Raw genomic sequence first — 12,799 nt, 5'->3', positions numbered from 1 at the left:
ATCAACTGGAATGCAGTGAAGACTGGGGATCAGAGGTATAATATACTCCCAACAGAAGTATTGCTAAGTACCACCATATTTTGTGCTAATTTTCTCTGATGTAGCCTGTGTAGAACATATGAGAGTAATCCCCAATAGAGGATATTAGAAAAAGCATGGACTTGTGGTTAGGATGTGGGACTAGGATCAGGAGATGCGGGTTTAATTCCTGGTTCTGCCACAGATTTCTTGTTTGGCCTTTGGCAAATGATAGTCTCTCTGGACCTCAGCTCTCCATCTAGTATGGGGGGGACCTTGATCTTAGGTTGATTCACTATTATAGGGTTACCATATTCAAACATTTAAAAAAGGGGACACTCCACGGGGCCCCGGTCCCGCCCCTGCCCCAACTCCGCCCCTTCCCCGGCCCCACCCTTTCCCCGCCCCCATTCCAACCCCTTCCCCAATGTCCCTGCCCCAACTCTGCCCCCTCCTCTGAGCACCCTGCATTCCCCCTCCTCCCTGCCGCTCTGATCTTGGTTGGGGGTTGCTAAGTGCTTCTCTGGTCCCCACTTGCCCTGCAGCCCCTGTGCCCCCTGCTCCCCACTCGCCCTGCAGCCCCTGCACCCCCCCGCCCCTGCAGCCTCTGCGCCCCCCACCTGCCCTGCCCCTGCGCCCCCCTACCCCTGCAGCCTCTATGCCCCTGCCGGCCCTGCTCCTCCTCGCCCTGCAGCCTCTGCACCCCCCTGCCTGCCCTGCTCCCCCGCTCACCTGGCAGCCTCTGCCTGGTGGGGGCTTCAGACACTCAGTGGCGACCGGGGCAAGCGGATCCCTGCAGCCCCAGCACACGCCGCACTCCCCACCCTGCACCGCAGCCTCCTTCCTGCCGCGCGGGATGAAGGGGCCGCAGGAAGGGTCCCCCAGTGGCCGGGGAGTGCCCGCCCACGAGGGAAGCCCGAGCCGCTGGCTGGGCCCGGCCTCCCCGTGGTCCTGCGGGCTTGTCTGGGGCGAGCGGTCTGCCCGGCTTCCGGGGGCAGCAGCAGCCCCTTCGCCGCCTTCTGAGGCTGTGCCCCCCCCTTCCCCCGCCCGAGCTCGCTACAATGTAACCGGGCGACTGGGCTGCGCTGCGGACCCTGTGGGTCGTGCTGGGGCCGGGTGGACCCTGGCTTATGCTGCCTCCCTATTTCCCCGGACATGTTTGGCTTTTTGGCAATTCCCCCCGGATGGGTATTTGAGTACCAAAAAGCCGGACATGTCCAGGGAAATCCGGACATATGGTAACCCTAACTATTATAATGAAATAATAAAAGTATTATTAAATTTGCTATTAAATTTGATGTGAACAAGAGCAGGTCTAATATGTCACAACATGGGGGATGCAACTCCTAAGGAAAGTGTTCCAGTTTCTGAGCTGCTGAGACCAAGAAATTAACTGCAGCTGTGGCATTATATGTACAATGTAAAAATCATTAGAATTTAGTCAATTAGGAACCACATTCAGTTTCAAGTGTTCTGTTTTCCAAGTGCATAAAAACCCTCTGTAAAGAGGTATCAGTTTAAAAAAAAATACCTCAAAATTGAAAAATGCTAAGTTGATGTAATCTTCCTGTAATTCAGTTTTTTGCAATACTTTTATAGAAAAGCAATGAAAATAAATTATTAAGAAGGTCACATTACATATTTTCTTCAAGGTCTATACAATTTCATAATGGTATTTTATACTTTGTTACTTCCAAGAAGTTGAAAGATAATTGTTTTACTTTGCAATTAAAGTTATCACATGCAAATGTTTTCAGAGCTAAATTAGATTTTTCTGAGTGCTTCAAAAACATATTACTACTGAGTAGTTACCTTATCTGGTCAGACGTAATGGAAGTCAAAGTCTGACAATGGCAGAGTATAAACCTAAAACTATAAACCCAAGTGATTTGTCATCCAATAGCAAAATAAGACATTCCGGAAGACTTTTGTCAGCACATAAATACAAATGATTGAAAAAGCAAATGTAATCACATTAACAAGTATTTTTGAAAGTGTTTACATGGCCACACTAGATACAATAGTTTCAGTTTATTTAAGAGAAAACTGCTTCATACAATAATGAATTTCAGCATTTCAGTGGAAAGTTTTAGAATGTTGTTACCAGAATATCTATATTCAAGATAAGTAAGAAACTTTTATAACTCGAGCAAAAAGAATGTTCAAACACTAGAAAGTAACACAGGACCTGCCCTCCATCAAACATGAGTGCAACATGGAAACCTGCATTATCATCGAATCATAGACATGTAGGTCTGGAAGGAGCCTTGATAAATCACCTAGTCCACACCCCCACATTGAGGCAGGACCGAGTGTGTCTAGACCATCTCAGACAGGTTTGAGTCTAATCCATTCTTAAAAGCCTGCAATGATGGATACTCCACCACCTCTCTTGGAAGCCTGTTCCAGAACTTATCTACGCTTAGAGTCAGTAGCGGTGCTGAAAGCCATTGAACAAAACTGTAAACGCTGTATATGACGGAAACCACTTCAAGCCAGGGGGTGCTGCCACACCCTCAGCACCCCTAGTTTTAGCACCCCTGCTTAGAGATAGACATTTTTTCCTAATATCTAACCTAAATCTCCCTTGCTGCAGATTAAGCCATTACTTCTTGTCCTACCTTCAGTGGACAATTGATTGCAAACTTCTTTATAACAGCCCTTAATACATTTGAAGATTGGTATCAAGTTCCCCCCTCAGGTTTTTTTCCTCAAGATTATACATAACCAATTTTTATTTTTAAACCTTTCTGCATAGGTCAGGTTTTCTAAAAAAAAATTATTATTGCTGTCCTCTGGACTCTCTTCAATATGTCCACATCTCTCACAGACTAGACGCAATCCTCCAGCAAAGGTGTCACCAGTGCCAAGTAAAGCAGGACATGACTCTATTATTAATACACGCCAGAATTATATTAGCCTTTTTTGTAACCGCATCCTATTGTTGGCTCAGAATCAACTTTTGATCCACTATAAATGTCCAGATCCTTTTCTGCAACCAGTTATTCCCCATTTTGTTGCTTTGCATTTGACTTTTTCCTTCTTAAGTACAGTGCTTTTCACTTGTCTTTATTTAATTTCATCTTATTGATTTCAGACCAATTTTCCAATTTGTCAGTGTCATTTTGAATTCTAACCCTGTCCCCCAAAGTGCTTGCAAGCCCTCCCAGTTTATCATCATCAGCAAATTTTATAAGCATACTCTATACTCCATTATACTAGTCATTAACCAAATATTGACTAGTACCAGCCCCAGGACTAACCCCTTCTCAGATACATCCTCATGGATTGACAATGAACTATTGATAAGTACTCTTTGGAGTATAGTCTTTCAGCTAGTTATACACCCACCTTTTAGTAATTTCATTTAGACCACATTTCCCTAGTTCGCTTATGAAAATGTCACATGGGACTGTGTCAAAAATCTTACCAAAAATCAAGGTGTTTCATGACTACTGCTTCCTCCCATCCATTAGGCCAGTATCCATTTTAAAGAAGGAAATTAGTTTGGTTTGGCATAATTTGTTTTTGATAACTCCATGATGGATGTTACTTATTACCCTATTATCCTCTATTTTACAAACTGAATGTTTAATAATTTGGCCCAGTATCTTACCAGATATCAAAGTTAAGCTGCCTGATGGAGAATTCCTTGGATCCTCTTGGTTCCCATTTTCAAAGATAGATATTATGTTTGCATTTCTCTAGTCCTCTTTGTTCTACCTGTTCTCCATGAGTTCTCAAAGATAATGCTTAATGGTTCCAAATTGTGTCATCTAGTTCCCTAAGTACCCCAGGATGAACTTCATCAGGCCTTGACAACTTCAATACATTTAACAGACCTAAATGTTCTTTAATCTTTTCTTCCCCTCTTATGACTCGTGTTCCTTCCCCCTTTTATAATAGGTGTAATCTCAGTCTTAATGAGACCTTCTCCACTCTTAGCATGACAAAGTTTCAGCTTCTCTATTCACCAATCTACAGAAACCTCACAGGTAGCTGAAGACCATGTAATAATCAGATGCAGTTATATCATGGAGGCCTGAAATGCAGAGCTATCAATCTTGAGACAAATCCAGTGCAGGATGAAATTGATGACTCTATAACCAATAATATTTTACTCAGTTTTAGCTCCTGCTGCCACTGCTGCACTGATCAGCTCCTCCCCTCACATCAGCTGCAGGAATGCCCTGCATTTAATGAGGTGCTGTTGAAGCACAACTATATCAAATACAAGGGCAGGCCAGTTGAGCCATCAACTTCTGCTGTTCGAATGAATGGAAGAAAGATGAGAAATGTGAATGGGAGGAGGGGGCGGGGGAAATGGATTTGGGTTTGCTTTAATATGGTCTTTGACCCATTATAAGACTTCTCTTATAAGGCTTTCTTTTTCCTGATCCCACAAACCATTGGGAGTTGTAGAAATGTAGATTCTATGGCTTGCCATCTTTCTCAGATTTCTTATTGTATCTATTTGCTTCTTTGCCCTATCACTAAAGCAACAGTTGAGGTATTTCAGTTTACACAACAAGATTAAAGTACACTACCTACTTTCCAAACTCGCTTTGATCCTGTCAGACACAAGATGATATGACTACTTCCAGAAAGAGAAATTCATCTAATTAATTAATGTACTCATTCGTTAACTGACTGATTGCTACTGTCCTCATGTAGCAATGTTCCCAGTAGTATTACCCTGCAGCTTAGGATAGGCACTCAGGTTAGAAGGAAATACATAAACAAAAAATAGTCATTATGCATCAAGGAATAAGAATGAAAGACTAATAAGATCCCCATGAAATCACCAGATCCCCATAGACCCTTGAATTCTTAGATATTAAGACTCAAAAAATATGCTTTAGCAGTTTTGTCACTTCTTATCTTGTAAGCCCAACACTCAATATATATTATATTCACATATGTTAACTGCCCTAATGGGGTATTAAGGAAGAAAACTACTTACAAAGTCTAATTAGGCATTTTAAAAGTAATTTTATACATACTTTTATGATCAAACAATGTATTATAAAACAAATATTTAAAACTTATCTTAAAACCTAGCTACTCTGATAAGCATAATTTAGAAATCTTTAATGAATTCACCTCAATTAGCCTTTAATTAAATAGCTCATTAAAAACTGATTTGAATACTGCTCATGAAGAAATCCTTGTTCAACTGTTATGACAGAGCAGGAAGGTAATGAAGTTAATATTAAACAATTTTTGGAACACTCTGAAAGTCATATTATTACAAGGATAAAACCCTGAACTTTCTATGACTTCCAAAATCTTACCGTAATGCCCAATAAACAGAGTTAATATATTATCACAATGCAAGACAAACTGAGGTTCTAAATAAATGTGTGTATAAGAAATTCCCTATGCAGAAAAAAATAGAAATGAGCCAAATTAGTTAGACAATCTTTCTGCTACCTTTAGAACACAGGACTGTTTAGAAACCCTTGAAAAGTATATATATTTTGCTTCTCTCTAATCTTTACTATCAAAGAAATAGCCACCATGATCTTTAACTTTTCTTTCTTGGAAAGACACACACAGAAACAGCAACTAAATGGATTCAAGGCTGACATCAAAACACTCAATGGCTATTGCATATTTAGCTGCTTCCTGGGAACTTCTTTGACAGAGGGAAAAATCCACAACAATAATAAATCCAGAGAAAAACTATATTTTTCACAATTTAAAAAGTAAAATCTTTTTTGGTTTTCAGCTTGAATTCTCTCTGAAAGTTTCTCTACTGCTTGCAAAAATGTCAGTTTGGAATGAGAACCCTCATAAAGAAAGTCTTTTTCCCACAATATGAGTTTTATTCTTACAGTGACAGAAGAACAAAACACCTAATTCCATTGCTCTACACTTTGCACAGTCATTTACACCAAAACAAAGTAGTATTTTACACTATTTTGTATTTGGTCTGTACTAATACAAATGACTACACAATATATAGGTCTATGGGGATTCAGGCCCCAAATGATTTCCAGTATTTGATTTAAGCTGCATATTTGTGAGAATCCAGAAATAGATCTGGTAGTTTACTAACCTACTGTTTTTTTTTAACTGGGACACATTTCTAGTTTCTGTTTGATAATAGCTGCTTAAGTTTATGTGCACAAATGCCAGACGGTCTTTACATTTTCCTTTGAACCAACTCTCTTGGGACATTATGACAGAAAACAAACAAAAAAACCCAAAGTTTCATAATTATTTGGAAAGAGGTCATCCTGTCAAGGATCCTATTGTGAAAATTGGTTTGTACAAAGGTTATTTTGAGGCCATTCCTGTAAGACCCCAGGTTGCTGGCATTAACAAGAACTCATTAGTAAAACACCACAGCTTCAAATGGCAATATCCATTTATGGGGTTCCAAAACATTTTAGATTTAGGCGACAAAGCCATCACAAACCAGGTATGTAGTACTAAAGCAATTGCACTATTTACACCTGAGTGAAAGTTAGTCATGCATGGATAAAACTGCAAGGATATCTGAACGTCGGATGGAATTGAACAGTTCTGACATTGCTGAGTTGAGCAAAGTTCTAGAGTAGAACAGAAAGATAGAAGAACCATTTGTGGCTTCATCTATAATTTTTACAGCACCAAGAGCATATTAGGTGCTTCCCAGTACAAAAAGATGACATGGGCATTGCCCTGAGTAGCATGCAAAATAAAATTTCCTACTAAGGATTTGATCCTGCTCCCATTTAAGTCTATAGGAAAACTTTCTTTTAATAGTGCAGAATCAAATCACTAAATGATAGGAAGAGACTGGGCAGAGAAAAGCCAAGAGTTACAGCAATAAGATGATGTGGTCACTAAGCAAAAACATAGCAAGGCAAAGGTTTGCATTTAAGAAAAAAAATAAGAGAAAGAAAGCAGCAGCTAGATTGTGCCAGGTAGGTTGAACCCTGAGTTGAGAATGCTGCATAGCTGTACCACCCCATGGGGAGCACTGGAAACAGAATGCCTTCTGGAGCGCCACCCACACGGCTACATCCCTTTAACAGGTGTGGCCAACTGTTGCCATCCCATCCCCCAACCAAATGCTGCCAATCTCCTATGCTGGCAAGCACACAGGGTGGGTGAAACCACAGGACTGCCTACTCTCAGCTGTTAGGGAGCATTCCTGCTGTCATCCTCCATGCCCTTGTGAAGTCATATGAGGAAGGCTCCTTCTTCTGTACTCACCTACTGTGCACCTACATAAGTGTTAGGCAGAACCTAGACCAAAATAAGTGTCTCTAGCAGGCTGTAACCCGTAAGGTGGCCTCTACCAGCTGACCACTTTAAATTGTCCTCAACCAGTTTTACCTGAGATGACAGCAATGTCTAAAATGGAAAAAAAAAAACAGAACCCAGCACCACACAGAACAAAACCGTTTCTTCCCTGATGGGGTGTTGTCTTCCAGCCTTCCTCCATGGGTTGGAGGCCAGCTCAGACCTCAGCCCTTTCCCCCCTGGTCTTAGGGAAGTCAGCAAGCAGGCATGCAGTCCTTCCCTTGCTAATGTCTCTTATTATGAGGGAAGAGGCAAGTCATATGCTGCCCTCTTTCCTAGAACTTATCCTGGTTGACAGAGAGAAGGGAGCTTTGTCCCACACTGCAAGGCTCCTGAGCCCAGGATCTTAAAGAGACACCATCTATCGGCTCAGGACCACTTTCTCTTTCCTAGTACCTGCCTCTGTCATTTCCTAGGCCCCTGTCTGCTCTAGAATTCCTGGAACGGGGTAGTCTGCCATCCTAGACTTCACCTTCTGGCCTTCAAGGGCCAGTGTACCCAGTTACAGTATCCTTGAGAAAAAGGAGAGAACACAGGATAAATTCCAATGTCTTTAGAGCCAGTAGTGATCTGTCAGATTTCCTTCTCTTGTGTACTTCTCTCATAAAGAAGGCAGAACACTGCTCTTAATTAGGACAGATGGCTTTGTAATTGCAAAATCTTTGCTAAAATTCAAAGTATCAAATTCACATTTCTGCATGACACACAGTGCTGCCATGTGAAGCATGAAAGAAGAGGGCTCTGTCAACAGGTTCGTCACACACTGCATTTGAGTCTTTGTTTATTTAACATAACTGGGTTTCTGGATTAATAAAAAGCCTGCATCTATTTGCACTGAACTGCTGTGAAGCAGGTCCCTCATTCTCCCCAGAAAGCAGAACTCCTTCAGACAGAATGTTAACAAGGGGCTGTGAGGTCACCTATCCAGGGATTTTGCTCATCACTAATAAAAAGTAGTGAGCATTTGAGTAGAAAATGTATAACTGGATTGGGAACCTCACTAAAGATTAAGAGTTCTCCCTTTCTCTCAGATAATATACTGCATATACAGCTTAAGTGACCCGAGTGACAAAAAAATATAATTTGATAGAGAGAGGGGAACACATGAGAACTGTGTGCAATGGTTGTAACTTTCCTATTATGATTCAAATGATGCATCATCTCCATTATCATCACCTTCCTCCCTTAAAGAAGTATCAGCTTGTGCTAGTCAAATACACTGATCAAAGCAGTTTAATTTTAGTTTTTTAAAAACATTGTTTTTCCCTTGTAAAATCATTTGGAAATTTTCTATGTTGCTTCCAGTTGACTAATTCCTGGTGGATTTATTTACTAGGTTTCAGACTACAGGTGGCCCAATTTGGAAAAATATGAGAACCCACTCTTGCCATCCCTATCCCACATGAACTTTTGTCTGTTTTCAAAAGTGAACCCAAACTGTTTCTCCTCTAATGTTCTGAGATTTTTGGAGAAGTTTCTTTTTTCATTTCACCTGCCATTTTGCACTTCAGCGTTCTGGCTGAGATCAGAAGTGAAGTAGCAATATTGTAAAAAAAAAAAAAAAAAAAAAAATTAAAAAAATAAAAAAAAAAAAAAAAAAAAAAAAAAAGAGTTCTTGATATATTTGCGATGTAAGTGGAAGTTCTGGAATTTAAATGACTGGTTAGTCATATAAATGATTTCCAGTCCAATTTTGCTTCCTCAAGTGGTTCAAGCAAGCAAGCAACCTGTCTTCTGGATTCTAATTCAAACAGAACACAAACACAAAACTTTTTGAGTCACAACAAATGACCCAGGAGGGGAGCACAATATGGACCGAATTCGCTGCCGGTGTAAAATGGTAAAGCTTCATTTATTTCAGTGGAACTGCATCCATTACACAAGCCCTACAACTTCCAGAGTGGCATAAGTAGCATTTTTATGAAGCCTGGGTGCAGGGGCAGCTGCCATTTTGTGAGACAAAGTCAATGAAGCATGTAACAAAGGAGACACACAATGTCTCATTTGTGGAGATTTTACTTCCCCTGCCCCTTCATCCTTGTTTTGTTTCCATTAATGTAAAATAGAAGTTATGGTGACTTGCAGCATATAGTGCAGTTGCTCTTTGTATCTCACTGCCCTCCCCACCCCAAATCCACAATGTCCCTTTCCCAAAAGTTCTGTACACTAGAAAACACCTTCAAACAGCACTTCAGTTTTAAAGAAAAATACATGACATCAAAGATGCACCTTGGTACCAGATGTCATGATCAACAACTAAACTCATCATGAAATGGAAGTTCTTTGAAAGACATCTAAGAAGATAGACCAGTTACGTGATTGATGTCACAATAAAACAAAATAGAACTATAGGAGATAGGAAATTATAACAGTCTTTTATTCTTCTAGTCAGTGACGGTAAGCAAGGAAAAATAACTAAAATGCATTTATCTCGACTCATCAGTTTTGATGCATACAACACATTAAGCACTTTAAATTTTAAAAAATGTTATTGAACATTTGTCAAATGGATTTATCAATGCTTAGTTGAAATGTACTTCAAATTACTGTTGCATATTAATATGCCTCTTGCTATTTAAAGGTTTGTCTGCCTCAAGGAATGAAGTGTTTTACTCCAATAATATCAATCAGTCCATGGCATGACAATACTGTTTTCACTGCTACGCACTTTTATAATATCCAAGGACTCACTTGCGTAAAGCTGCACTGATGTCTTTGCTCATACGAGCATAGCAAGCCCAGTGATATCAATGTAAAGAAGGACAACTTGCATCACTTTGGTTTGCAGAGCTGGGACCCAAATATTTAGGGCTATTTCTGAATAAGATTATTCCCGACTTTTCAAGTGTATGTAATTTCATAAGGATCATATACCGAGCCAACCACCTGCCCTGATTTGTCAGTCCAAGTGCTGGGTAAATTCATGGAGGAACTAACAGGGACCATAAGAGTTTTTCTCTTTAGAGAGAGACAGACTATGGCTACACTTAGAGAGCTTACAGCAGCGCAACTGCAGCTCTAAGACAACAGGAGAGCTTTTCCATTGACTTAATTAATCCACCCCCAATGAGAGGCTGTATCTATGTCAGCAGGAGAAACTCTCCCACTGATATAATACTGTCCACATCAGCACTGAGGTTGGTGTAACTTGTGCTGCTCAGGGGGGTAACTTATTCACGCTCCTGAGAGACATAAGTTATACCGACATAAGTAGTAGTGTAGACATTAATTTGCAGCAAGACAGGGAGGGACTACTTCCCCCCGCCCAAAAGCCTGCTGCACACTAGCCATCCATGTAGACCCGTCGGACAAGCATTAACAGTTTGCTAATGCATTTTGATCTAGTCCCATGTCAAAGAGAACTAGGTCAAAGCACATTAATGAACAGTTAATGCATGTCAGCAGGATCCACACAGTCTGCAGCAGGTTAGTTGAAGCAGATCCACACCCTAGCTTGTTGCAAACTAAATGTTTATGTGAATGAGCCTTTATTCCCATTTTGGTTTATCTTTCTATCATCAGATGTATATGTTCATTTACTGTGGTGTTTTTTCTGTCACTTTCCATTTTTACTCTTAGTCCAAGGAAATGAACATTGAACCTGTGATGCACTAACACAATTGGGAATGATTAGGAAAAAAGGGTAGCTCCGCCCGCCCCCCAACCCCCCCACTTATGAGATAGTAGAAATCACATCATCACCCAGAGATGAACCTGCAGAGATAGACAGTGATCCAAACATACCTGAGATTTGTAAAAAAAAAAAAAAAAAAAAATTATCTGGATTCAAAGCTATATGACTAAACCCATCTCTCATACTATAAATATTACTAATACAGTGCCTTTAAACTATGCACAGGAATCCCTTGATTCATTACCGGCCCAATGTTTGTCTAACACCGCCTGCATGGGATTAAATCCAACAACTGAACCAGTATAAATTTGATCAGTTAGGCCCTATGGATATAGATCTCTCTTTTGGAGGAAAATGGTAGTTTTTATTTTAAAGAAGAGACAATTTAAAAAAATAAATAGAAATATGCATTGTTAGTTACCAAATACCACATTTTATCATTATCATGTGCTTCTTTCTTTGCTACTGTAAATTTTCCAACATTGGAAACACTATCATGTCCATTCTCCTATGCATGTTGCTCCTCTACCTCTATGGTGTTTAAAAAGTGAACATGTAGTTCTTGAATAGCTTCAGGAAGAAAGCACAGCTAAAATGTGTGGTTTGTGACTCACTGCAGAGATATGACAATGACTTCCTGAGATGTTGAGACTTAAATCATTAAGGCAAATATAGACAATTCCCTAAAAATCCAGGGCCAGCTTCTCAATTGGCATAAATCGGAATAGTTTCTTTGAAACCCACAGAGCTACATCAATTTACACCAGCTGAGAACATCTGGCTCATTATTCTGGCAATATCATTGCCAATATGATAAGGAACAAAATCTTAGTTTTCATTGGTTTTATAACACCAATTCCTAGGAACTGGCATGAAGATTTTAATGTAGTCTGGTGCAAAATCTACAAGGTTTGCATCTTTAGAAATAGTGCATAATTCCTCATATAAAGGACTTCAAGATCATGTCATTCAGATAAGACAGTTCTCTGAAGTATCAAAATAATACACTATCAACAGTGCATTATACAAAGCTTCCAGTGGACCCGGGGGGAAAAAAACTTCTGGGGGCTCACATGACAGCAAAAAAAAAAAAAAAAAAAAAAGTATAATTTTATGATACAATGTAAACAGAAAAAGCACACTGGAGACTTGTATCTACATAATATACATTGTATGAAATGAAAAACATGGCCCCAATTTTAAATAAGCCCTAGATATTTTCCCACAAAACAGCCAATTAAGCTTTTCTTTCCAACAAGCATTAGATGCTAAGAAGTCAACTGAGTAAAATATTTCAGACATTTACTGGTTTGATAAAAATCTTCTGAAAAAGTTCTCTTTTGTCTCCCCCGTTTCCTTTACTTTGCATTTCATCCAGCACAGCAGAAATAGCTTTGTTATTTCAGCTGGTAATACTTGAAAAGTCCTGTTGTAAATTTTGCAGAAACCTCAACAAACACAAAAAGATGTTTGGTGAATGTAGCACGAAAAAAAAAATAGTTTCACACAGTCTTTTTTGTGACTATTAATAATAATAATATTATTTTCATGGAGTCACATGGTACCTACTGGCCTAAATAACTCTTGAGAAAATAGCAACTCATCCCACTTTTTATTATGTTTAATCTTAGCCTTGAAACATTAAGCATTATATTACATCCAAAACATCAGAAATTTTGGGCCAATCCAGCACAAAATATCTGTGGCCTTCTGGGCCAGAGAAGCTGAGGAACGCTGTCTATGTTGTCTCAGCAAAGAGCCAATTTATTGAGTATAGGTTACATGTTGCAGATGACCACATGGAATCTTGCACAGCAGCCAAAGAGTTGTGGAGCAGTCTGAGGGCAAGGA

This window comes from Terrapene carolina, unplaced genomic scaffold, assembly GCF_002925995.2.
Source record: "Terrapene carolina triunguis isolate 2854851 unplaced genomic scaffold, T_m_triunguis-2.0 Scaffold33891, whole genome shotgun sequence".
Lineage (NCBI taxonomy): Eukaryota > Metazoa > Chordata > Testudines > Emydidae > Terrapene > Terrapene triunguis.
This window is presented reverse-complemented; position numbering follows the sequence as displayed.